General features: G+C 45.3%; 1 protein-coding gene across 1 annotated transcript in view; it reads left to right on the top strand.

The window, feature by feature from the left end:
- Window positions 1-328: 328 nt before the first annotated feature.
- LOC147444161 (putative sphingolipid transporter spinster homolog 2) overlaps window positions 329-26,451 on the top strand; it is an 80,105-nt gene continuing 53,982 nt past the window's right edge. The window contains exon 1 of the mRNA XM_086526868.1: window positions 329-492. The gene's annotated coding sequence lies outside the window, so the exon portion shown is untranslated. The remainder of the gene's footprint in view (window positions 493-26,451) is intronic.

Genomic DNA, 26,451 nt, shown 5'->3' with positions numbered 1-26,451 from the left:
ACCGAGTCTTGAGGAGACATGTTGTACATCGAAGACTTCACCAATCCTTACTCAAGAAACTTTAGTCGCACAACTAAACAAACCTTCTGAGTTCTTCTTCATGATATAGGATATATAATTAATAATAATAATATATATATATTTTATTTTATTTTAAATGGTAATGTGCAATGTGCATCTTTCACCTTATTATTTAAGCGAGAATTTTTCTAATAAATAAACCATTTATAATTATATCAGTATAATGAATACTATAATTTTATATTAAAAAAAATTTCATGTGATTGTAAGCACTCATTTCTCCATAAATCTCATCTCCCCCCCCCCTAACTTAGAGGCCTTCGTGCCTCCTCGCCTTCTTTCTTTTCCTCTATGAAATTTGGACTCGCGGACCCTATGAATTGAAATTCGAAGTTTCACACAGAGGCGTATTTGGGAGCACCTGTTGCGCAAGCTGGGATGATGAATCCTTTCTCGAGATTAAATCACCGGGTACTCCGAGAGAGAGAGAGAGAGAGAGAGAGAGAGCACGCCACAGTTTGCAGTCTAACTTGTGACATATTGCTCAACTCAACCAACTGAGCTAACATCTATTACTTACGCACTAACTTGTGCTTGATATCAAGACCATGCTAGGGTTGTGGTTTGGCTGAAACCCCCTGGCATGATGGCTGAAATTGTTTTGTAGAATATGCCCTCAGTGGCATGTTGTGGTCAACCTATACCATGCAATCTATTTCTAGTATGCTCTACATGTACAAGCATGATGCTCAACTGCTCCATTCAAAGTTTTTTTTAATATGTAATGTGACGGCCCCAACGTCAGGGATGTTACTGGTGTCTTCTCGTTTCTCGTATCTGGCTCGGATCACATCTAACTGTCTCTAGATCTAGGTCTGCCCTAGTGGTCTTCTATAGGCCTGAAGAGTCCTCTTAGCACTCTCAATGATGAACCCATGGTCATTTCTTGTTGTACAATCCACCCCATTTAATTGTGTGAATTGTAGCTGTAGAGCGGGGGACTTCAACCCCCACCTTAAACGAAAATTGCATGGAACCAAGTGTTCAAGAATTTATTTTGAGTCAAATAAGACTTGAATCTATTACTCTCAAGTTGAGGTCTGGTGTTTGACAGCTGGGGGTCGAAACACCTATATTACATAAGACAAATCAAAATGTTCAAAGTGATCCATGTAGTTGTGTATCATGAAAAAGCATAAAAACTACAAAGTCGTAGAAAAAAAGATACACAATGTTAGTGTACATAGGATGGCTGGAAGTGCCATCATTGACTAAACTAGGATGATTGGTGGACCTGATCTTAGTAGTTGGTTATATTTATGTCTAGTTGCTATACCTTAACCTTTCTAATTTAAGCTCATTTTGATAAATCCAACTCCGGTGAGTGGTGGCCGGTAATCAATTTGTCGATCTATGGTCTTAGGCAATGTCATGGGCGCCCATGCCCCTCAGATCTGCCTATGTGGTTGGGACTATAAGGTTTTGTTTGTGCGCCTTAAATAAAACTTGTCTAAGTACTCCATAGCCCTCCTATTGGATCCAAGCCTCTCCCCAAACATAGGCTCTGGGAGATCATGCAATAAGCAGGGGATTGACATACATAATGCTTGTAATGTGCAACAGAAGTGATTCAAGGTGATAATCTTAGGATGAGTGCTCAGTGCATACTCAAGGTTCCTTTCACTTTCATGAGAGAGATGTTGTCACAAAGTGATGGCGTGGCGCGAAAGAAGTGACTGAGAGGACAAGAGAATTTGAACCCAGAAGAACAGAGGAAGTTTTGAACCCTAAAGATTAAGGTGAGAGGCCTAAAGGGAGCTAGGAATCTGTTGCTAAATTGGCTTTATTTGACAGAAAAATAATTCTCAATGAATTATTGGAATTTTAAGTGAGAGGGTTTTTCTCATTGGAAAGGGAATATTTGTAAGGCCACCAGGAACGGATGATACTTCTGACGCGTCACATCGGATGGGTGACAGGGAGCATCGGGAAGAAGTATCTGACCATTCGGGAATGGACATCTCTGATGCGTCATAGGATGAATGACAGTGCATTGTGAAGGAGATTGTACCATAAGTTTGGTAGGAAAGGACTAGGTGATGGGTATTCTTGATGCGTCACAAGGTGGGTGACAGATGCATCGGAAAGGGAATATCCATAGTCAGGGGGAAATTCCGAACTGTGTTAGAATTGTGCACAAGGAAAAGCAAGCACTTGAATGAAGATGGATTCAGAGGAAACTTTGAGAAAAAACAGATGCTTCTGAGAAAGCGGGATTGCTTTTTAGGAAAGCAGATGCTTTCCCGTGAGGAAGTCTATGTTTGCATTGCAACTGTGCATGTGATTGCATCGAGGGACGCTTGGGAAGTGCTGTGTAAGCATTGCTTTTAACTTATAAGGTTTTATTGAAATTTTGGGCAGATTTAGACCATTTTTAAAATATGCTGGCCGCCCACTTAATAAGTGGGCAGTTACCAGGGAAATAAAGCAACAAAAACAGCCGCAATCTCTATGCGGGTAACCACTGCTCTGCTATCTTTGCCGTGGCCAGGGAGCCATAAAAGCATCACACCCACTCTCCCAGAGGGAAGACCAGTTTTCGCAATGAGATGCTGCTGCATAGTTCAACCGCAAAGAAGACGTTGTCGATGATGCCCATGGCTGCCCCAAGTGTACCAGATGTCGCCAGGACCCAGTGTGCGAGTTCCCTCGCAAAGAAGTGCCTACGGAGCGTGTTTCCATTGCGACAAGCTGCTGTATTTCTCTGTTTTCAGCCCATAAACGTCGTAGACGGGGCCATTCGGTTCAAGTGCTTGTATAGACTTCTCCTCAGTAATAAAGATACTATTAGGGGGGGGGGGGGGGGGGGGGGGGCAACCCATCTTCTAGTCCCCAGTACTTTGTCGATCTTCTCACTCTCTCTCTCTCTCTCTATCTATCTATCTATTTCTCTCTATATCCTCTGGCTTCAATATTAAGTGATAAATTCTATTTATCCAAGTATATTCTATAATGCTATGTGCTCCCGTTTGTGAGAGTGGTATCAGAGCACGGTCTCCTCTCTTTTCTGTAAAGGAGGACAACTCTGGGAAGATTCGGGAAGAAGCCATGACAAGCCCAGAGAGAAGTAAGCAGGAGGGAACCCTAAGCCCTGCAGGAAAAGCTCGCAGAATTGGGAAAATTTTTCTCTCTACAAGAAGTCGATACAAGACTTGGGATTCTTTGGGAAGGTGACAAGAGCATGATGCTCAAGAACCTAGAAAATCCAAGAAGCGGAATGCTCAAGATCCTTCAAAATCCAAAAAATATCCTTGAACATCAGTTTAGAACCATAGCCTAGAAATCCTGTCATTTCGGGAAGGATATGAAGAAGGTCTCTAGACCTAGGAACACTTCAGTCTTGATATTTTTGACGGAAGGGAGATGCCCCAAAAGCTACCGCTTTAATTCGATAGTTCGAAATTGCCTTTGCAAACGGCATTTTCTGAGTAGTGTGTAACAAACTTGGACACCCCAAGTCAAGATTCTACCGCGACACAGCAGAGATTCACTTCAAAACAGTTCATAATTCACACTTGAGTCAACACAGCCCGGCGTAGTTCCGTGCCTAGAGATATTGGCCCCAAAGACTGGCGCCCCTTTCGGTATTTCTTTTTGTATTAATGTGTGTTCAAAGGACAAGAGAGTGGGTAGGTGCTCACTCTCAGACTCTACGTCTAGATGCTCTGAGAAGTGAGGCCTTGTCCACTTATTTATTGATACAAGGGATGCCCAAAAGCAGAGCCCCAAAAGCTGCCATTTAAAGACTTCTCAAAATAAAGCAATGAGCCCAAAAACATTGCTAAAATCAGCCAGCGAATTTCAGCCAGCGTAAAAGCAGGGAATTCCGTACGCCATTCCACGTCAGCATCTCGACTTTTTGTGCCGCAAAATTTGGAAGAATCCGTATGGTAGGCCACGTCAGCATTTCAGCGCACATTGCGGGGGATCCGTATTGTTGCCACATGTCACTGTCCGGGCAATCCTCACAGCTTGTGTGTGTCCGAGGTTAGCCACGTCACATATTTGTGACATACCCCCCTCTTGAAAGCATTGTAATTGCCCTCGATTACGCCTACAAAATAGACAGAGGCCATAAACTGTCTTAGCAGACATTGACCATTAGTACTGACGCACTAGGAACAACACATCTAGCACATGTACCAATCGACAGTCACATCACAGGACATCACAGGACATCACATGACAAATCACATTCAAAATCATTTCAAATCTTAGACCATGATTAATCGGCAACGTATTTAGCAATCGCATTGAGATCCTGTCGAGACCTCACAGATGCCCGATTAACTAATCCATATTGCAATCATTTCTATAGAGATTTATGAGACCGAAATGCTGCAGTCATTTCGTCTATCAGTTGCTGCACTCAAACAAGTCAAGTACAAATCAATCAGTATCATTTCATTTTCTGGAATTCCAGTTCATAAAGTTATACAGCAGAATACTATCAGCCTAGCAGTATCCCTGAAACCCAAAGGGACATCAATGACTCTATATCAAAAATCGGGGCAGTCTGTTGACAAAGGAGCGGAGTGACTCCCCTCTCCTTTAAAAGGCTTCAAGAGACTCACATGAAAAGCATTGTGAATTCTCCAAGTATCGGACAACTATTGTCTAAAGGAGACATCATGTATCTGATGCTAAGCTTTGGAAAAAGCAGCTCCTTTCCCTTTTTTCTTTCTCAGGCGTGCCTTCTCAAAACGTAAGAGCACCCAATCGTCTTCCTTTAATTTCAAATCGCGACGGTGTCATCTGCTGCCTTTTTGGTCTTGCCTGAGATTTCGCTAAAGCCTCCCGGACCTTGGCAAAACAGTGTCCCAAGTCCCTCATGTACTGGTCGGCTTCAAAAATCTTATCTTTCGTGCTTAGGAATCAATCTGTTCTTGCTGTGCCTTTTTGGGGCACTTTGCGGAGTTGTGCCCATGTTCCCCACATCCAAAACACTTCCCCTCTTTGAGATAGATAAACCTTTCTCTAAGAGTCTGTCGAGGACGTGTATCTTTCTTTTCTTTGTTCTGGGAACTCTTTCTCTTTCTACTTTCATTATTAGAAGTCTGTTGAGTTCTCTGAGTCAAGATCTCATCAGTGGGGTAAGTCGGACTGCCCGAGTGTATGGCAAAACCCCGTTTCTCATGACCCATCAATTCTTGAATAGAATTCGACTTTTGTTCCAAGCAGTAGTCTCGGATCTCTGTAGGAAGTCCGCAACAAAACCGCTCAATCTGTTCCTTAAACAAGACCTTTGTAAATGAAGAAGCTGGTAGAAAAGAGCTCCAAAATCTCTCGCAATCAGCGTCCAAAGAATCTCCCTTGGTCATCTGAAGATGATTCCAAGCGGTTCGTATATCTCGTTTGTACTCCCGAGTCAGGCCAAAAGAAACTAAAGAGCCTTTTAAATTTCAACCATTTAATTGGGGTTTCCTTCCTCAGAAGAAGAGTGGACCACCATGTTCGAGCATTTCCCTTGAAGAAGGAGGTAGCCCTTCGAATCTTGGAGTGCTCTGAGTAATACCCTCCAGAAAAAGCTATGTCAAACTGTTGAATGAAGGCCAAAGCCCTCGGAGCATCTTTGAACCCAGAAAAGGATTCAAACTTAGTCGAGTGCCCACCTTCTTTGAATTCTTTTGTTTTCTTGCTCTTGTCTTCGAGGAAGTCATATTGGTTGGCTCTATAAAAATGCTTCTTCTCAAGAGTGCTTGTTTATGTCTTTCTGCGAGTACATGTTCCACTTTTTTGCACTTGTCTGTCTTTTTGGCTTTCCTCCCTACTTGAGAGGAGAAGCAATGGCCACATGCCATCTAGAGTAAATCTTATCAATCGGGAAGTTCTTCAGGTGTTTCACCAATCTCGGGTCCTTGGAGCACTTGATCAATCTGGTCACACATATGCCAATCTGCAATTGACATTTGTAGTCCGTTCTGGTAAACTTGTCCGTCGATTTTTTTTTTTCGCTTTGCCTTCCCACTGAGAGGTGTCATCTCTGTCAGATTCTTCACTAGAAATGTGTAATCTGGGATTTTTAATGGCTTTATGCCTTGTAAAACAGAGCGATGAAGACTGGAGCGCGCCCGATGAAGGGTGGGAGTGTCTAATAAGTCCGGGGCCGGGCCACGAAGATTCTTTCCCAAAAGCTGTGCGCGTTGCAAAAAGGATCGGATCCTCCGTAGAAGAAGAATCTTTCTGTGCTCTGATACCACAAACAAACTTGGACACTCCAAGTCAAGATTCTACCGCGACACAGCAGAGATTAACTTCAAAATAGTTCACAGTTTACAATAGATTCGACACGGCCCGGCGGAGTTTCGTGCCGAGAGATATTGGCCCCAAAGACTGGCGCCCCTTTCGGTATTTCTTTTTGTATTAATCTGTGCTCAAAGTACAAGGGAGTGGGAGGGGTCTCTCTCAGACTCTGCGTCCAGATGCTCCCAAGATGGGAGCCCAACCCACTTATCTATTCATTACAAGGGATGCCAAAAGCAGAGCCCCAAAAGCTTCAAAATCAAAAGCTTCTTTTTAAAAATAGGTTTTCAAAATAAAGCAAAGCCCAAAAGCTGCCTAAAAATTGCGCAATTTTGAGCCTGCTTTTCCGTACAGCTTTACCAACGCTTTTTGCACCGTAAATTGCGGAAGGTCCGTACAACATGCCACGTCAGCAGTCCTCCACGTTTTTCGGGTTCTGCCATACGATGCCACGTCATCATGTTTGCGGGTCTTACGGGATTCTGCAGCCAGCCAGGGTGTGTGTATTTGCTACCCATTGGCCATGCCACGTCACCGGTTTGTGACAATCTACACTCCTGCTGCTGAGACGACGTGTCCCAAAAAGTGTATCTCTGATAAGAAAAATTTACTCCTCTTGGCATTGATCACCAACTTGTGATCTCACAATGCTTGAAAGACCTGTAGCAGATGTTGTCTATGTTATGCCGAATCCTTGGAGAAGACTATAATGTCATCAAAGAAAGTGCCAACAAAAGATCTGTACTCTCTGAAAATCTTGTCCATCATTCGGTTAAGAGTCGTTGGAGCATTGGTAAGGCTAAAAGACATCACCAAAAATTCATATAAACCGAAGCTCGTCCGAAAAGCTGTCTTGTGGATATCTCCTGGTGCGATTCGGATGTGATGATATCCGCTTTTCAAATCGATACTGTTGAAACAAGAGGATCCGTGTAATCTATCAAGAATATCATCGATCCTCGGAATTGGAAATCTGTTCTTGATGGTGATTTTATTGAGAGCTCTATAATCAATGCACATTCTCCAAGATCCGTCTTTCTTTAAAACCAACAACACCATAGAGCAGTAAGGTGAAGTACTCGGTTGGATAAGACCCTTTTCCAAGAGGTCTTTCACTTGGTTCATAATCTCTTCATTCTAGGCTTGGCTCACAGAGTAAGGTGGTCGGTTTGGTGGTGTGCTTCCAGGTATTAGATCAATAGTATGATCCTCAGGACGGGATGGTGGCAACTCGCCTGGCAAGCCCTCAGAGAAACAATCAGCATGTGTGGAGAAAATCTTGGCGTTCTTTGGTCAAAACATATTCGACCTGCAATCATCATTCAGTTCTCTCTAGAAAATCGAGTAAAGAAACTGAATTTCATCAAGTACAATCTCTTCGCCCTTCATTTGTCAAAGTCGCTTTCTCAGCCCGATAGTCAACCACAGCGTTGTTCTTGTGGTACCAAGGGATTTCGAGGAGGACGTCACAACCTTCCTAAGGGCATTACATAAAAGTCCTCGTGCCCTAAATACCCCTAACAAACGAAGTTTGCCAATGATCGGTGTAATGGCAACATCCCATTCGGGTGCCCCTGGAACTGCCTCCGCCTGTGGCCTCAGCCTGTCGGGTGTAATTCCAAGTTGAGCCGCCAATTCAAGTGAAAAGAAGTTGGCCTTGGCTCCTCCATCAAAGAAAATGAGGGCTTCTTTCGTTCATTCGATTCGGTTCGGGCCCCATGCAATGTGGTACTAGTTCTGCTTTCATCTCCCTTTTCTGCCACGTTCCTCTGCTGCTCTAGAACTCTTTGGCCTGTCTTCAGTCTGTCCTTGCTGTGCCTTTTTGGGGCACTTTGCGGAGATGTGTCCAAATTCCCCTCAACCAAAACACTTCCCCTCTTTGAGATAGATAGCCTTTTCTCTAAGAGTCTGTCGGGGACGTGTATCTTTTTTTTTTTCTTTGTCCCGGGAAGTCTTTCTCTTTCTACTTTCATTGTGAGAGGCTTGTTGGTTCTCTGAGTCAATATCTCATCAGTGGGGTAAGTCTTCACAAATGTATCGCAAAACCCCGTTTCGCATGACCCATCAATTCTTGAATAGAATTTGATTTTTGTTCCAGGCAGTAGTCTCGGCTCTCTGTAGAGGGTCCGCAACAAAACCGCTCAATCTGTCCCTGAAAGAGACCTTCATAAATGAAGAGGTTGGTAGAAAAGAGTTCCAATATCTCTCGCAATAAGCGTCCAAAGAATCTCCCTTGGTCATCCGAAGATGATTCCAAGCAGTTCGTATATCTGGTTCGTACTCCCGAGTCAACCAAGAAGAAAATAAAGAGCCTTTTGAATTTCAACCATGTAACTAGAGCTTCCTTCCTCAAAAGAAGAGTGGACCACCATGTTCGAGCATCTCGAAACCTAGAAAAGGATTCAATTTAATCGATTGTCCACCTTCTTCAAATTCTTTTGTTTTCTTGCTCTTGTCTTCGAGGAAGTCATATTGGTTGGCTCTGTAGAAGTGCTTCTTTTCAAGAGTGCTTGTCCATGTCTTTCTGCGAGTACAGGTTCCGCTTTTCTGCACTCATCTGTCTTTTCGGATTTCCTCCCTACCTGAGAGGAGAAGCGCTGGCCACACGCCATCTCAAGTAAATCTTATCAATCGGGTAATTCTTCGGGTGTTTCGCCAATCTCGGGTCCGCAGGGTACTTAATCAATCTGCTCACACATATGCCAATCTGTAGTTGATGTTTGTACTTCTTTCTAACAAACTTGTCCGATTTTTTTTATTGCCCAAATCTTCATTCTTTTCTTCAGTTCCCGCGCTGGTTTTCAACTTTTCTTTGCCTTCCCACTGAGAGGTGTCATCTCTGTCAGATTCTTCATAAGAAGCCATGTGTAATCTGGGATTCTTTATGGCTTTATGCTCTATAAGACAGTGATGAAGACAGGAGCACGTCCGATGCGCGATGTATGAAGGGTGGGAGTGGCTAATAAGCCCGGTGTCGGGCCACGCAGATTCTTTTCCAAAAGCTGTGCGCGCTGCAAAAAGGATCGGATCCTCCGTAGAAGAAGAATTGTTTTGTGCTCTGATACCACTGTAACAAATTTGGACACCCCAAGTCAAGATTCTACCGCGACACAACAGAGATTCACTTCCAAAAAGTTCACAATTCACACTTGAGTCGACACGGCCCGGTGTAGTTCCGTGCCTAGAGATATTGGCCCCAAAGACTGGCCCCCCTTTCGGTATTTCTTTTTCTATTAATCTGTGTTCAAAGTACAAGAGTGGGTAGGTGCTCACTCTCAAACTCTGCGTCTAGATGCCCTGAGAAGTGAGGCCCTGCCCACTTATTTATTGATACAAGGGATGCCCAAAAGCAAAGCCCCAAAAGCTGCTCAAAATAAAGCAATAAGCCCAAAAGCATTGCTAAAATCAGCCAACGAATTTCAGCCGACGTAAAAGCAGGGAATTCCGTACGCCATGCCACGTCAGCATCTCCGCTTTTTGCGTCGCAAAATCCGGAAGAATCCGTACGGTAAGCCACGTTAGCATTTCAACGCACATTGCGGGGGATCTGTACTACTGCCACGTGTCACTTTCTGGGCAGTCCTCACAGTGTGTGTGTGTGTGTGTGTGTGTGTCCGAGGTTAGCTACGTCACCCATTTGTGACGAAGCGTCGAAGATGAGGCATGTGACCCATACTTACCTGGAACGGGAACGCGGAACGGGAACGCCGAACAAAATGCTGCTCCCTATTACGGGTACTCACGTTTGAAACATGGAACGGGGATCCGGAACGGGAACTTGGAATGGGAACGGGGAACGGAGACCTGAAAACGGCCATTCCCTGTTACTATGATGTGACCAAACTCCTCAAGGGGATTGCAAGTACTTGGTGGTATACCAAAGCTCTGCAATTAACTTACAACAAGACTTGGATTCAATTGAAGGCTGAATTTTCTGACAAATTTTTTTCCTCTACGCTTTGAGGAAGGCATCCAAGAAGATTGGGATCGGTTTGCTCGATAGGAACACGAGCGAGTCAAAGCAAGTAGCGGTTTACTCTTGCCAAGGTAGCTCCACTCTTGATCCTCTTTGAGGAAAGAAAGATGATGAAATTCAACGAAGGACTTTTGCCCGAATTTTGTAGAGGCATCCATAAGATACTTTGGAGCGGATGGTGGAGTTAGCAATACAAGCTGAAAGTGTACACCTCAGTGTACATAGAGTCGAATCCCCGCAGTGGGATGGGAACCATTCAACACAGAAACATCAAAGTTTTGTTATCCCTCCTCGACGGATGTGGCTATCCGAAGAAAGTTTGGAGTAAGGGAATTCAAACTGATTCCTGAGATGTTGAACAGAAGACCCTCTAACTTTAATCGAGAGGGCAATTCTTTGATCAAAGTTAATCTTTGAGGAAATTACAAAGTGCATGGTGCTTGTTTGCTCTTTTGCACAAGGTATGGTTATTTTTGCCGGGACTACTCACTCTCGAGTGTTTATGAGAGTAGAATCAATTTGAATCTTTGTTTTCTGAGATGAATTGGTTTGCTCAACTAACCGGAAGGTCAACTATTGATTTGGTATCCAGTAGTTCTCCAACAAATTACCTGCTATTGCGGGTAGAAGGGCAAAAAAGAAGGAACCTTTCCGAGATTTCAAGCAAAGTAAAAGCTTTGCTAAGCTTGAAGCCTAAACCAGTTAATGGAAGCTATGGTAGTGCTTTTCGCTCAAGTGAATGAAGACTCTTTACGAGGGAAGGAATAAGCGACGGCTACGACCTGTGCTCGAGGAATCCAAGGATTGAAATCCTAGTTTATTTGATGAGCGGGTTTTGCTCTAAGATCGAGCCAAGGGATCGTTAGGTTGAGCGTCTTCGCTCTAAGGATCTTACAAAGGGAAGGTAATTTCCCAGGTTAGCCGAAACAACACAACTTAAGAATTATGTACACCTTTGGGTACATGGATAACACACGAAGATGCAAACCTATGTCAAGGAACTGGACGGGAGTTTGTTATACTCTCTTGAGCTCCTTTTTGCGTGCAAGGATATTCCGACACGAGACTCTGTATTTGAGGTGTGTTCGGTAGAAGGAATTTGAGTTTCTCTATGGAGAAGAGGTTTTCTGATGATCGTTGATCATCGAGAATGCTACCAGTAAAGTAGCAAGTATGGTAGTACAATCCGCTCGCATACTGGCAATATGAGCATGAACTCTTATGTTCGTGAGTTCAAAGACGGAAAGAAAGACCTTAACCACATATGGGAAAACATCCTGAGATCCAAAGTAGGTTCGTTCTATTGTGAACCAAGTTTGAACATACGTTCAGAAAATGCTATGCTATTGTGAACCAAGTTTGAACATACGTTCAGAAAATGCTATGGCTAGAATTTTATTTGCCTAAGATTTTGCGAGCAGTCCTAGATGCTTGCTAAGTGAATTTTTTTTAATGATTTCCGCAAGAAATAGACGCAAGTAGGCGCAAAGAAAACACTGTAGGTGGTAACAACCTGCTGGAGGAACAACGCGGAAAGACGTGCGGCAATGCATTGTGAGAGTGCGCGTGTGCGGAAGCGTGAGAGAGGAGAGAGAGAGAGAGAGATAGTAGACCACAAACACGCAATGTGTAGGAAAGGGGGCGATCAGCCCCCCACTGATTACCAGAGCAAGAGAACCTTTGTACAATAGATGATGGAAGTGGGTACCCCCCCGGCCCCATAAATAGGTTCCAACGGGAGGTAGGGCAAGGCCTGATAAAAATCCCCCACGATCCAACAAGAAATAATATATGAAAATGAGGGCGCTCAGACAAAGTGGGCGACCGCGGACCAGGAGCAACCTAGACTATGGGTGGCCAACCCGGAGACATACTAGCCGTACAAGTATGCCCTAAACCTGTGAAGCAGTAGAGTGGTGTAAGTCTAACACCCCCTCTCGAGTCTCAGCACCTGATGCTGAACAAACCGCGTGAAGCCGAAGATGTGAGACAAGTGATAAAGATGTCTGTTGCGATGTCTGCAGCAGTTTGGGGCAAGAAATCTCCATGGTAGAGTGCCGTCACGAGTAGTGTAGCAAACTGATGTACTCCGCTGACACAGGTGAAGATATTGCCTGAAGGTCCCGCACTGAGTGTGAAAACAACTCCTTGTCGTGAAAGAAGTGCCAATAGACGTGCAAGTGTCCTTCCAATAGGATCTGTGGTGTTAGTAGTCAAACCGTCTGAGAAAATGGAGAAGCCCAGGAACCGTCATAAGAATGACCGGAAGCCTGTCGATGCATGAACCTGTATGTAAGGTGCAGCGGAAGTGATTGTTGAACTTTGCTCAAGATGAGTGCTCCGAACTGTGCTCAAGGTTCCTTTTACTTACGGAAGGGAAAGCGTTCCGTTCCTTTAGTGAGAGAGTGCAAATGATCACAAACAAAGTGGATAAACATTGTGAATGAAGGTGCTGAGACTCAGAGATAGCGAGAGAAGAATACGACACCAGAATGTTGTCAAACCCTCCTCCGAAGGCCCCACTCTCTATGGCGAGAGCGGTCTACTATTGATTGCACAAATCTCTACAATGCAATGGACTTGCCGATGAGGTCAACGACGATGAAGACGACTACGAGACAGCGGGCTGAAATCTGAAAACGCTAATGGCTGAAATCTGAAAATTTTTATCTGCTGAATTCTGACACTATGTCGGTGACGATGTCGATGGCGATGATGCGACGATGACGCGCTGAAAACGTAGATGCTGAAATCTGTGTTTTCTGGGCTGAATCTGCAAACTCTGGCTGATCTGACCGTGCGGCGAGGATCTGCTGCGGGAAGGGGTTTGGGACTTCTACTGTGGGGTCTATGTGTTGAAAACTGAAAATGCTGAGGCTATGGCTGAATCTGACGCCGTGAATTTGCGAAACGCCAGGGCTGATCTGCAAATAAAAAACGCTGGGCTGAATTGAAGCTTGATGCAAAAACGCTAGGCTAGTTCTGCTATTCTGCTAACGCTAGGGCTGATCTGTGACTGCAAATGCCAGGGCTGAATCTTGATGGAAACGCTAGGTTGCTGCAGTAGAAAACGCTAGGTATCTGCTCCAAAAACGCTAGGTGGTCATTGTTGGGGAGTCTTGCTGAGAAGGCGCCTGTTGAACGCTCGTTCTTGTTGCCTCTTCTGCCCAATAGTGCTAGCGCTAGGGTTTCTTATATACTTCCTGTCAAATTACCCTGCCCAGTTTTCCTATTTTAGCCAATTTTCACTTATTATTTTTAAAACACAGAATACTTCCTGTGGGGGTTCTTTGGACCTCGACTCGAGAGCCAGATCGGTTCTTCGTGATTGATCGAATCTGCAATGAGGTTAGCTTCACTAGAAAAAGCAGCAACTAAACCATCAACCTTGTGAACAATCACATCATTATCATGCAAATCATCATGCTCGTGAATAATCACATCTTGATCATGCAAATCATCATGCTCGTGAATAATCCCATCTTGATCATGCAAATCATCATGCGTATCATTATCAAGCAAATCATGTGTGTCGTGCTTTGGAGAAGACAAGACTGAGAGTCTCCTTCTGTTGATTCTCTTCAATCTGCGCCTGCACATTAGAAAATAGTAGGACCAACTCTTGCATGCGTTGGTCTGTCTGCGCTTCACGCTCTAACCGTCTTTCTTTGCGCTCGCGATCCAATTCGGCTATTCTTTCTTTATGCTCGCGATCCAATTCTGCGTTTCTTTCTGTGGCCGCCAAGCGCACTTGCTCGCGCTCACGCTCTATGGCTTCCATTCTTTCTTGGTGCCACACTTCCCGTTGTCTACTTTGTTGTATCATCATGTCCATCATCGACTTGATCAAAGCCTCCATAGGATTTGGTGCAATCCTTGGCGTAGATGGGGAAGGGGGAGGGTCAGAAAAACCTCCTGGTGGGGGAAATTCTTCTTCGCCATTGCCATACTCATCACCTCCATGCAAAGTATCCATTCCGCTTCGGGTAATGATCATACACTGAAGTCTTGGGTTCTTGTGGGTCTTGGGTTCTTGGGTTCTTGGGTTCTTGAGTTCCTGAGGTTCTTCTTTAACTTGCAATCTGTGTTAGAGAAGGATCTTCTCTTACCCAAGCTCTTCTCTTTCGCGTGGGCGCACCCCTTGGCGGCCTTGCGCTGACACCGAGTTTGCTTTTTCCCACCTCACGTCGATTGACCGGCCGGTAAGTGCACGGTCCGCTCTCAATGAGTGAAAAGAGAAACAAGGGGAGACTGGACAAGCCCTTCTTTCTTGGGTTTATTGTCACTCTTCAAAAACACGATTAGGAATCGACACGCCCAAGTTGACTTGGATTACGTGCGACCGCAACAAGCAAAAAAAAAAAAAGTGGTTCTTTCCTTGAGTGATACAGAACAGTGCCAAAGCTCTGATACCAATGTAAGGTGCAGCGGAAGTGAATGTTGAACTTTGCTCAAGATGAGTGCTCCGAATTGTGCTCAAGGTTCCTTTTACTTACGGAAGGGAAAGCCTTCCGTTCCTTTAGTGAGAGAGTGCAAATGGTCACAAACAAAGTGGATAAACACTGTGAATGAAGGTGCTGAGACTGAGAGATAGAGAGAGAAGAATACGACACCAGAATGTTGTCAAACTTTCTCCAAAGGCCCCACTCTCTATGGCGAGAGCGGTCTACTATTGATTGCACAAATCTTACAATGCAATGGACTTTCCGACGATGTCGACGACGAGACGGCGGACTGAAATCTGAAAATGCTAATGGCTGAAATCTGCAAATCTTTATCTTCTGAATTCTGACTCTATGTCGGTGACGATGTCAATGGTGACGATGCAACGACGACGCGCTGAAATCGCAGATGCTTAAATCTGTGTTTTCTGGGCTGAATCTGTAAACTCTGGCTGATCTGACCGTGTGGCAAGGATCTGCTGCGGGAAGGTGAGATCTATGAGGTTTGGGACTTCTACTGCAGGGTCTATGTGTTGAAAACTGAAAATGCTGAGGCTATGGCTGAATCTGACGCCGTGAATTTGCGAAACGCCGGGGCTGATGTGCAAATCAAAAACGCTGGGCTGAATTGAAGCTTGAGCAAAAATGCTAGGCTAGTTTTGTTGTTCTGCTAACGCTACGGCTGATCTGTGACTGCAAATGCTAGGGCTGAATCCTGATGGAAACGCTAGGTTACTCCAACAGAAAACGCTAAGTATCTGCTCCAAAAACGCTAGGTGGTCATTGTTGGGGAGTCTTGCTGAGAAGGTGCCCGTTGAACGCTGGTTCTTGCTGCCTCTTCTACCCAAAAGTGCTAGTGCTAGGGTTTCTTATTTACTTTCTTGTCAAATTGCCCTACCCTGTTTCCCAACAAAAGTCACTTAAAAATAATAAGTGAAAATTTGCTAAAATAGGGAAAATAGGTCTATGCACTGTAAAAATGCTCCCGATGGTAATCTGATGGTAATGTTGTGTGCAACCAGAGGATATGCATCTACTCTAGTGTCTAGACATGCACGGTCTGCGAACAGACTCACAAAAGTGTCAGAACACTTCCTAAGCTAGGCTAACTGAACTCTTGTCATGAAGTAGCTTGTCCACGTACACATAGGGTTAGATGTGCATGTGACACTGTAACCCAATGTGGCCAGGTGGCTAAGCTGTGTAAAACTCCAGGAAGGCTAGATGTAGCAATCTGCACCGTAAACGTCCTCTGAAACAGGGAAAGCCAGACTAAGCAGTCTGCATTGTAGAAGCTACCATAAGCTGTAGCAATCACCGAGAGACCGCACGGACCACCACTGGATGGTGTCCTATCAGTAGGTAGGGTAATCCAAGATGAGGGGAAAGCCAGACTCAACAGTCTACGCTGTATAGGGCCTCTGAGAAGAGGTGTGGTCAGACCAGACAGTCTGCACCATGATCGTCTTGTATGAAGAAGGGTGTCACAAACTGCTGACGTGTCAAAGCCCTGAAGAAGGGAGCCAACTTGCAGATGTCGGCCGAGGGGCCTAAACCCTAAGAAGAACAAGTAACAGAAGAAGTCGTCCTACCAACTTACGGGGATCGTCCGATGGGGCCCCAAGTGACATAAAGGAAATAAAGCAAGACCCACACACAAAAGAAATTGCGTATCTGTTGATGACGTGGCAGATTTCCAAAAATTACGCTGATTGATGATGTGGCAGGTTGTACGGACTTTCGCGTTTTGCACTAACTGCTGCACGTCAACAATATGGATTTCCGTAAATTTTGTTGGCAGCTTGTTGGCATTGCTTTTGGACCAAATGCTTAAAGGCTTTTTACTGTAAACTGCTTTTGGGTCCTAGGGCCTTTAAATATGAGGTTAGGGCTCATTCTGTGGCATGCTTCTTGGAGAAGGTGCAGAGTCTGGAGTACCGGCTTGTACTGTGTGGATGCAATATAAAGAAATACCGAAAGGGGTGCCAAGGTTTGGGGCCAATACTCTTTGGGGTGGAATTCCGCCACTTCGTGTCGCGTGTCGTCTCTCTCTTTGAGTTCAGTTGTTATTGAAGTGCTAAAAGTCTGTTCACTCTGTTCTTTTCTATTGGCATCTTCCTTCGTAGTGCAACTTCTGGCAGAATGGGGTATCCTGAAATGCTTGCCATGGAAACCCTAGCAGATTATATCTTAAAACTTCTCGACATCTCTCAGTGGATGTCTCTTCTCGAGCTGATAACCTTGGAGGTCTAGTGCGATTGTGCTATCTTGGGACTACCATCGCCGCCAAAGAAACACTGTTTGTCCAAGAGCTGATGGACCATGTTGTGCTCGGCTACGACCCTATGGAATGAATCTAATCCTAATTTTTTGGTGCTGGTTTCAGGAATGAAAGTTCGTCGACTTTTCGAGCTCGACTAATGTCGAGATTGCTTTTTAAGTTTGAAATCTGTTTGAGAACTTGTTTGGTGATCCTGTTTGGAATTTGCTTGAAATGGATGGTATCTGTTTTAAACCCGTCTTGGTGCCGATTTGAATTGTTTGACTCTGGTTTTAACAATGGTTTCAATGATTGGTGATTCTACTCCCGGGTGTAGTAGTGAGAAATGATGTTTGAGAATGCTTGTTCGTACTCATGGCCCAGACTCTTGTTGGTTATTTGCGGGGGGAGTATTGAATGATTGAAAAGTGTTGTTTTTACTCATGGCCCGGACCCTTGTGGTTATTTACGGGGGTGTGTTGTTGTTGTTACTCATGGCCCGGACCTTCATGGTTATTTACGGGGGGAGTATTAAGAAGTCTGAGCAGTGGTTACTCTCAGCACCTCCAAACGACAGGCTACTATGGTCTGGGGGGCGTTTGGTTGTAAAAGGCCTCTTTATCTCATGGCCCGGACCTTTTTAGGTTATTTACGGGAGGAGTGATGAGGGAGTCGTTGAACAACTCATGGCTCGGACCTGGATGGTTATTTGCGGGGGGAGTGTTCATCGGCGGCTTTATGTTTCTATGTCTTGTAACATGCATATGTGAGCGTTTGTGTTGCATCCCGATGTGCCAACCACTGAATATTCCTAATTGGATGAGATTGCCTGGGTATGTAATTTTAGTGCATCAAGACACCCGTGGAAGATGAGTACGGTCTGGGTGTGATGGATAATTTTACTACACCGGAATATCAAGAGTTCCGATATGGACGAAAGGAGAAGCTAACTCTTTGATCAAAAGAGCCCAAAGGAGAAGTTAACTTCTTGATCAAAAGAGCCGAAAGGAGAAGCTAACTCCTTAACAAAAAGAGCAAATTGATTGTCCCTTAGAATGACCCTTGGAAATTTTTGAGCTAACTTGAGTTGTTTTGCAAATATGTTGTAATCGCCGACGATTACTCTCTTTCAAGAAGGGGAGATGTCATAAATTGCAGACGTGTCAAAGCCTTGAAGAAGGGAGCCAACTTGCAGATGTCGGCCGAGGGGCCTAAACCCTAAGAAGAACAAGTAACAAAAGAAGAAGTCCTACCAACTTATGGGGATCCCATTCGATGGGGCCTCAAGTGACATAAAGGAAATAAAGCAAGATCCACACACACACAAGAAATTGCGTATCTGCTGATGACGTGGCGGATTTTAAAAAATTACACTGGTGACAGGTTGTACGGATTTCCGAGTTTTGCGCTGACTATTGACGTGGCAGCTGTACGGATTTCCATAAATTACGCTGGCAGCTTTTTGGCATTGTTTTTGGACCAAATGCTTTTGAGTTTGAAGGCTTTTTATTGTAGACTGCTTTTGGGGCCTAGGGCCTTTAAATATGAGGTTAGGGCTCATTCTCTGGCATGCTTCTTGGAGAAGGTGCAGAGTCTGGAGTACCGGCTTGTACTGTGTGGATGATATAAAGAAATACCGAAAGGGACACCAACGTTTGGGGCCAATACTCTTTGGGGTGGAATTCCGCCACGCCGTGTCGCGTGTCGTCTCTCTCTTTCAGTTCAGTTGTTATTGAAGTGCTAAAAGTCTGTTCTTTTCTATTGGCACGTGGTGCCGGTCTTGTGACAAAGGGAAGCCAAACTGAGCAGTCTGCACTGTGAAGATCCTTTGAGAAGAGGAAAGGCCAGACCAATCTTGTCTGTGCCGTCTTGCTTGTATCTCCTGCCTCCGATGCTTCGTGTCAACCAAAACAGAATCTTTTTTTTTTTCCGAGAAAAAGATCCTTTTGTTAGTTACTGAAACTGCCCATAGGGCTACAACCACCTCTTCAAGAGAGGGCTACAACAACCATGGTGGGAGACTCTCCCAATGAAAAAACCAGCATATATACACTGTGGCTAAATCAAGAAATGGGGGAGGGAAAAGCCACACAGGTGGTCGGTAGTGCCATCGGACTGCACCCTAGACCATGGTGTAGAAAGGTCCAAGACGCCAGAGTCAAAGGAAAGCCTCTCTGCACTCCCGCATGCGGTCGGAGCTGCCCTGTAGTCCCTTGAGCTCTCCTCTGAGAGTGTGGATCAGCTCTAGCCAAAAATCGCGAACAGTCTCTACTGGTGGCACAGGGCGAGCCTCAAAGATGCGGAAGCAACGGGCCCGCCAGATGAACCGGAGTGTCAGGCCACTGATGAGCTCCCAACACTCCTCTCTTTGTCACGTGACACATACAACCCTATGTGTCCGTGGACAAGCTACACCATAGCAGGGTTCCCGTCAGTCCAGTCAGTTTAGATTAGAAGTGATCTGGCACTTTTGTGATTCTATTCATAGACTGTGCATACCCAGTCACTTAGTGTAGATGCATATCCTCTGGTTGCACACCGCATAAGCATAAGCATTTCCATCAGATTCCATCAGAGTCAGTTTGGGGATTTTTCAAGTGACTTTATCCTATTTTTCCCTATATTTAACATTTTTTACTTATTTATTAAGTGACTTTTGTTGGGTACTCAGTAGGGCAAATTGAGTAAGTTAATATATAAGCAAACCCAAGTCAGCACAATTGGGCAAATGAGCAAGGAGCACAGCAGGCTACCAAGCAACAGGTGTTTCCTCCCTCTCTCAGCAAGACCCTCCCCAAGCCATCTTGGTGAGGCCCCTTCACCCGCAGCCATCAGCGTTTTGGGATCGCCTAGCTTCCTTCTTGCCTGGCGTTACCATCTCCCACATCCATCGCCATCAACAACCAGTTCCTGGCGTTTTCCCCGCGACAACCACTGTCACGAGGACGTGGCAGTTATTAACCATGTCACAGAGATGTGGCAACTGCTAACCTTGGTTGTTGGTTTCTTTCCAATGGGGTTTATTTTATTTGTTTAAGACCCTCTTTTTGAAGTAGCAAACGGTCGGACATTGTATGGCCAATGTGAACGGTAGATTCACCCGCAGACGGGAAGTGGTCGGCACTGGAATTCGTATGGTAAGAGGATGTCTAGGCTCAGAGCAAGATCATACAGGTCCCCCCGTCGCACTTAGCAAGTTGGTGGATACTAGGAAGTGAACTCAATTAAGGCGTAAAGTCAAGGTGGGACTACCAACAAAAAGTATCCGACAGTTGGGCCACATTGCACTTTTGGATGCGGCTCCAATTAGGATAGATGGTCAGAAGACCAGTGGGAGCCCAACGGAAGCATTTCCTAAAATTTAGGGAATTGCTATTTTGGGCCGTGAAATGTGTTCACATCATTACCTCCGGTATGACTAGGGGAACACTTTATAACTCTGCCGCGAAGTCAATTGACGCGTCGGTTGGGATATTTTTAAGCGGCGAACCCGAAACGGAAAAATGCTTGAAAATGCGCCAAGTGTCACATTTTGGTGAACTTTCCTCTTGCAGAAAAATGGGCGCTGATTTTTAAGCTGGGAGAGGCCTCATTTGCAACCTGTCACAGGTTAAGAGCTATGGAGTGCTTCCTTTCCCCCTCATGTACAGTCTGGTGCTAGGAGTGATGCCCTGCACACTACACACTGCTCTCTCTCCCCTACGTGCAGTTATGTGATGCCCCACAAGAGGGCTACTCATTTGACTGATGTACAGATGTGTGGGTTCATGCTTTTGTGCGGAGGCAAGAGCCTCCTTGAGCAGGAACAGGGGTAGCTAGCTGCTGCTCCAAAGCAGGCACTGGTGAGGATTATAACCTCACCGTACAGGTGCAAAATCAGCGCTGTGTATGCGCTGTAAATTCTCTGTTTTTCAGCCGTACGGACGCCAGGATCATTGGGAATCGTGCCCCACTGGCAGAGGACAGTTAGGGGACTGTTTGGGGCTGAAAACAGGGCAAAAACCAGTAAATACAGCATGCTGAATTTACTGGTTTTGGACAGGAATCAGAGGGTATACGCCAGTGCAAGCGAGTTCCAGCAGGGGAATTGGTTTCGCGCAAGTTTTGGGGTTGTTATGTTGCCGAAATTTGGCCAAATCAAATGGTACCTAGGTGGATACACGTGAAGGATTCCCAGGACCTTACCTTGTAATTTACCCTCCTAAAGAATAAAGAAATACGGAAAGGGGCGCCAATTTTGGGGCCTACAGGTTGTCGGCGTCTGCTCGGAGCATTCTAGCTTCCGAGCCGTGTGTGTATTCAAGTGTTAACTCCCGTCGCAGGTTCTCTTTGCAAAGTGCTCTGTGTGTGTGTATAAAGTAAAGAATTTCGGGTGAAAGCCAACGCCTACCGCCCTACGGGCCGGTTTCAACCACTCTCAGCCTTAGCGTTTTTGGGATCGCTAGCCATCTGCAAACCTCAGCGTTTACTTCAGCAAAATCAGCAATGCAAACACAGCTTGGATAGGGATTTACTAACGCTAGCAATGCTGCCATTTTCAGCATGGAAAATACCTGCAAATCCAGCGTTTTTCAGCCTATGACTTCAACCTAAAAACGCAGCCAGAAGTGCAGAACCTTCAGCGTTTTTCATCTTCACATAAGCCCCGACAAAACCAGTCCATTTCAGCCCTAAAAACAGCAGTGAAGCATTCATTTTCAGCCTCCCAAAGTGGTACAGATTCTCAGTCTTTATCCCTTTGCGGACAGCAGATAGAAGAGCATCGAATTCAGCCCTGAAGTCTTCATCGTTGTTATCGACATAGTCACCGTTTGCATCAGCCCATGCATCATCATTGTACACCTTTGTGCAATCAAAAGTAGACCACTCTCGCCAACGAGAGTGGGGTCTTCGGAGGAGGGTTTTACAAACTCTCGGGTGTCGTATCTCTCTTCTCTCTTTCTCTCAGTCTCATACGCTTGCACGCACAATATCCACTCACTTTGTTCGTGATCATAGCACTCTCCATAAAGACGGAAGGCTCTCTCTTTCCCTAAGAACTAAAAGGAACCTTGAGCAATATAGATCACTAATCTTGAGAAAATACAACAGTCATTCCGCTGCACCCTACATTGGTATCAGAGCTTTGGAAGTGTTCTGTACTACTCAAGGGAAGAACCACAAGAACCACAAGAATTTCTTTTTGCTTGTTGAGGTCGCACGAACCCAAGTTCGCTTGGGCGTGTCGATTCCTAATCGTGTTTTGTTGAAGATTGACAAGAATCCCAAGAAAGAAGGGCTTGTCCAGCCTCCCCTTGTGTCTTTTTTCACTCATTGAGAGCGGACCGTGCACTTAGCGGCCGGCCAATTGTCGTGAGGTAGGAAAAAGCAACCTTGGTGTGAGCGTAAGGCCGCCAAGGGGTGCGCCCGCAGAAAGGAGTAGAACTCGGGTGAAGAGAAGATCCTTCTCCAACGCGATTTACAAGCAAAAGAAAACCTCAAGAACCTCAAGAACATCAAGAACCTCAAAACCCTCAAGAACCAAGTTCCTCGCGAACTTAAGAACCAAAGATTCTAGTGCATGGTCGTCACCCGAAGCGGAATGGATACTTCGTATTTAGGTGATGAGCATGAGAGAGGCGACGAAGGATTTTCCCCACCAGGAGATTTTTCCAACCCTCCCCTTCGCTCGCTATCTACGCCATGAGTTGTCCTAACTTCTATGGAGATGATGGTCAAGTCGATGTTGGACATGATGGCACAACAACAAGAAACGAATCGAGTGGCATTGGCACAACTCGCAAGCAAAGCAGAACAACAAGAAGCTCGGGACCGTGAGCACGACGACAGAATTGTAAGAATTGCCGCAGAACAAGCAGCTAAAGACCGTGAACAAGAAGCTAAGGACCGTGAGCAAGCAGCCAAGGACCGCGAGCGCGACGAAAGAAACGCCCGACTTGCCGCACAACAAGAAGACAAGCGCCTTGCTTTCGAACGCGAGCGCGACGCAAGAAAAGAACTAAGAAAGGAGGAAGCGGCAGCACGAAGCGCGGCCTTGGAGGCCGAGCGTGAAGCTCAAAGGGAGCTACCCACTCAAGAATTGCTTGCCCAAGTACTAGCCTCGAAGACTGAACCACCCAAAGATCGTGGGAGTTCCTCAAGTGGTACAAGCCACGATGCGGATTCCAACAACTCAGTCACCGAAAAGTTGACTTTCAGTAAGTATGATGGTAAGATGGATGCTACAGTTATTCATTCTTGGTTTCATAAATTTAATGCTTATTTTGCGACAACTAAGAAAACAGGAAATAGCAAAGTTTTGACGGCAGCTATGTACCTTGCCGGTGATGTCGTCAATTGGTACCACGCATGGCAAGAGGCACAGCTAGCCGTGCACCTAGAGGCAGCCGACGATTTCACACCCCTCTCTTTTAGTTGGGCTGATTTCCAAGACAAGCTCAAGGCGCGGTTTATGCCACCTCAGTACCTCGCAAGATTGAAAGAGGATTGGCGCAATCTTAAGCAACATGGTATGCCAGTCATGTCTTTTTCTAACCGTGTGTTGCAGCTAGGCACTCAATTACGCAAATCGGATGGTGAGCGTAAAGAGGCTTTTCTCTTTGGGTTAGACGAATACATCAAGTTTGATGTCGAAGTCTTTGACCCCGCGGATCTCAACAAGGCGGTAGCAATCGCTCTCGCCTAAGAGATGAAGCAAAAGAAGGGAAAGCCTAAGGAGAGCAAGTGTTCTCAAGGGACCTCTCAGAATTCTCAGAACACACAGAATGGTAAGAACGGTAAGAATGGTAATTTTTCTAGCCCTTCTTCCTCTAACTCCTCGGAAAAGAACTCTAACAATGAATCTAAGGGTAAAGCTAAAGCACCTGCAAAACCTAAGCTAATCCCTGATGAAAAAGCTTCACAAGGAATTATAGGAGGATACATCATGGCTGAAGAACAAGTCATTTATGCTAAGGAAGGTAGATGTTTTCAATGTCACGTCAAGGGTCACATTAAGAAAGCTTGTCCTAAGACAGTCCCACCTAAAGAACCAAAGGCACCCACAGCTACCACAAGCACTGTCACAACACAACCTGCATCTTCTCCTGACTCTGACATACACATTGATGAATCTCTATTGAAGTGTTATAGTCATGTAAAAGGGCAGCGTTTTATTATATTGTTTGATCCAGGCAGTATGCATGATGTGATTAGTCCCCTTCTTGTTGAGAGAGTCCGCTAGAGGTTAGTCAGAAAGCTTCTCTCGAGGTTTCTGGCTTCGCTCCTGGTATGGACTCTCTCATCACGAAGGAGTGCCTTGTTGAACGGGTTTACCGTTCAACAAGCTTCTTTTCGTAGGAAATTTCTTGTATCTCCTCTCTCAGGATGTGATATGATTTTGGGCATTGAATGGTTTCGTGAACTTGATGCTCACATTAAATTTGGTGCTAACACGATCACTTTACATTCCGATACTGATTCCCCCCTTATCATTCGTGCTGAGGAGAGCTTGCATTCTTTGCCTCTCATCTCGCATGTACAGGTAAAGCGTAAATTACGACGAGGAGCACAAGCGGCATTCATTTATGTTGCTACAGTTTCCCAGAGCATTCAGACTCCAGGTAAGTATTCGGAGTTGTTTACGAAATTTAAACATCTCTTTTTGTAGGATGATCTTCCTCCTTGTCTCCCACCCGAGCGGCCGGAGGACCATCGCATCGAGCTTATGGAGGGAGCGCAGCCTGTCAGTAAGGCTCCCTACCGTTTGAACAAGTCACAGGAGGAAGAGTTAGAGCGACGACTCACGGAGTTGGTGGCTAGAGGATTCATACGTCCTAGTGTAAGTCCTTTTGCTGTCCCTATTTTGTTCGTTCGCAAGAAGGATGGTTCGTCTCGTTTGTGTGTTGATTACATGGCATTAAACAAGATGATCGTCAAGAACAAGTTTTCGATGCCTCGCATTGAGTATATCCTCAATAGGCTCAATGGGGCAAAGGTTTTCAACAAGGTCGATCTCAAAAGTGGAAACCATCAGGTACGGGTATTCAAAGGCGACATTTTCAAGACCGCCTTTTGCACCAAGCGAGGGCAATGGGAGTATATTATTATGCCTTTTGGATTGACAGGAGCCGTAGGTACGTTCAATCGTCTCATGGTAGGTCGTTTCGGCGATATGGTAGGCGTATGTGTGTTCATCTTTTTAGATGATATTCTCATTTTTTCTGCATCGTGGGAGCAACATGAATTAGATGTTGAAAGGGTACTAACTTGTTTGGATGAGTGTTAGTTGTACATTGCAGCTAAGAAGTCTAAATTTTTTCTTACTGAAGTCACTTATCTGGGTTATATCATTTCTGCAGAAGAAGTCAAGCTAGACCTCGCGAAGGTGGAACAGGTTCGTAATTGGGATTTGCCCAAAACTGCATATGATGTGCGTTCTTTTTTGGGTTTATGTCAAGCATATAGTTCGCACATAGAGAACGCATTGCTGCACATATGACTGATGTTTTGAAAGGGGTAAAGACTCGCCTCCAGCGCGCCGACTTGCCCGAGGCAGCCATTGAGGCTTTCGCAGCTCTCAAGGTTGCGGTGACAGAAGCACCGTGTCTTATCCTTGCCTCTTGGGATGATCCCTTTGAGGTATGGACGGATGCGAGCAATGTCGCCATAGGCGCTGTGCTCCAGCAGCATGGTCGCCCAGTAGCTTTCCTTAGCTGGAAGCTCAATAGTGCGGAAAAGAATTATTCATTTTATGATAAAGAACTTTTGTCTGTCATTCACTCTCTTAAGCATTGGAAGCATTTTTTGTATGGTAGAGAGTTTACAGTGCGCACAGATCATCAAGTTCTCAAGTGGCTCCATTCTATGCCTAGTGCACATTGGAGTGATCGCCAAGCGTGGTGGTCACAATTTTTTGAGCAATTTTTGGAGGTTTGATTGAGTATGTGTATAACCGGCCTGTACAACGTAGAGGGCGGTACTATTTCAATTACCTGTTAACTTTACACAGAGCACTGAGAAGGGAAGAGAACACAGTTGCGTCCAGCGACTAGAATGTCACTGCGCACACGAGACCGACACCCTGTAGGCCCCAAAGACTGGCGCCCCTTTCGGTATTTCTTTATTCAAATTAAGGTAGACGATCCGACCACTTAGCACAAGCTTTCACAAAGCTGTCCAAACTTGGCGAGGGCTGAAAACGCAGGTTTTCGACCGGATTTCGACAGCACAACGGCGCAAAAACCCCTGTAGGTCAAAAACACTTGTCTAGGACGGATTCCCTCGATTGCTGGAAGCTTTCTGGTGAGCTGTCACAGAAATTCAGCGGGCTGTAATTCTCTGTTTTTCACTGCCGGGAGCCCAAAAGCCTGTACACGCATCCCAAGGCTCTCACGAGGCTCCCCCGATGTTCCCTTGCAGTTTAGGTGCGAAACCCTAAACCTGCAGAAAAACATAGCAGGCTGTAATTC

The sequence above is a fragment of the Adiantum capillus-veneris genome, chromosome 13 (assembly GCF_014529385.1).
Source record: "Adiantum capillus-veneris isolate H3 chromosome 13, ASM1452938v2, whole genome shotgun sequence".
NCBI classification, from domain to species: Eukaryota; Viridiplantae; Streptophyta; class Polypodiopsida; order Polypodiales; family Pteridaceae; genus Adiantum; species Adiantum capillus-veneris.
Note: the sequence above shows the minus strand (reverse complement) of the source record. Positions and strands in the feature narration are given on the sequence as shown.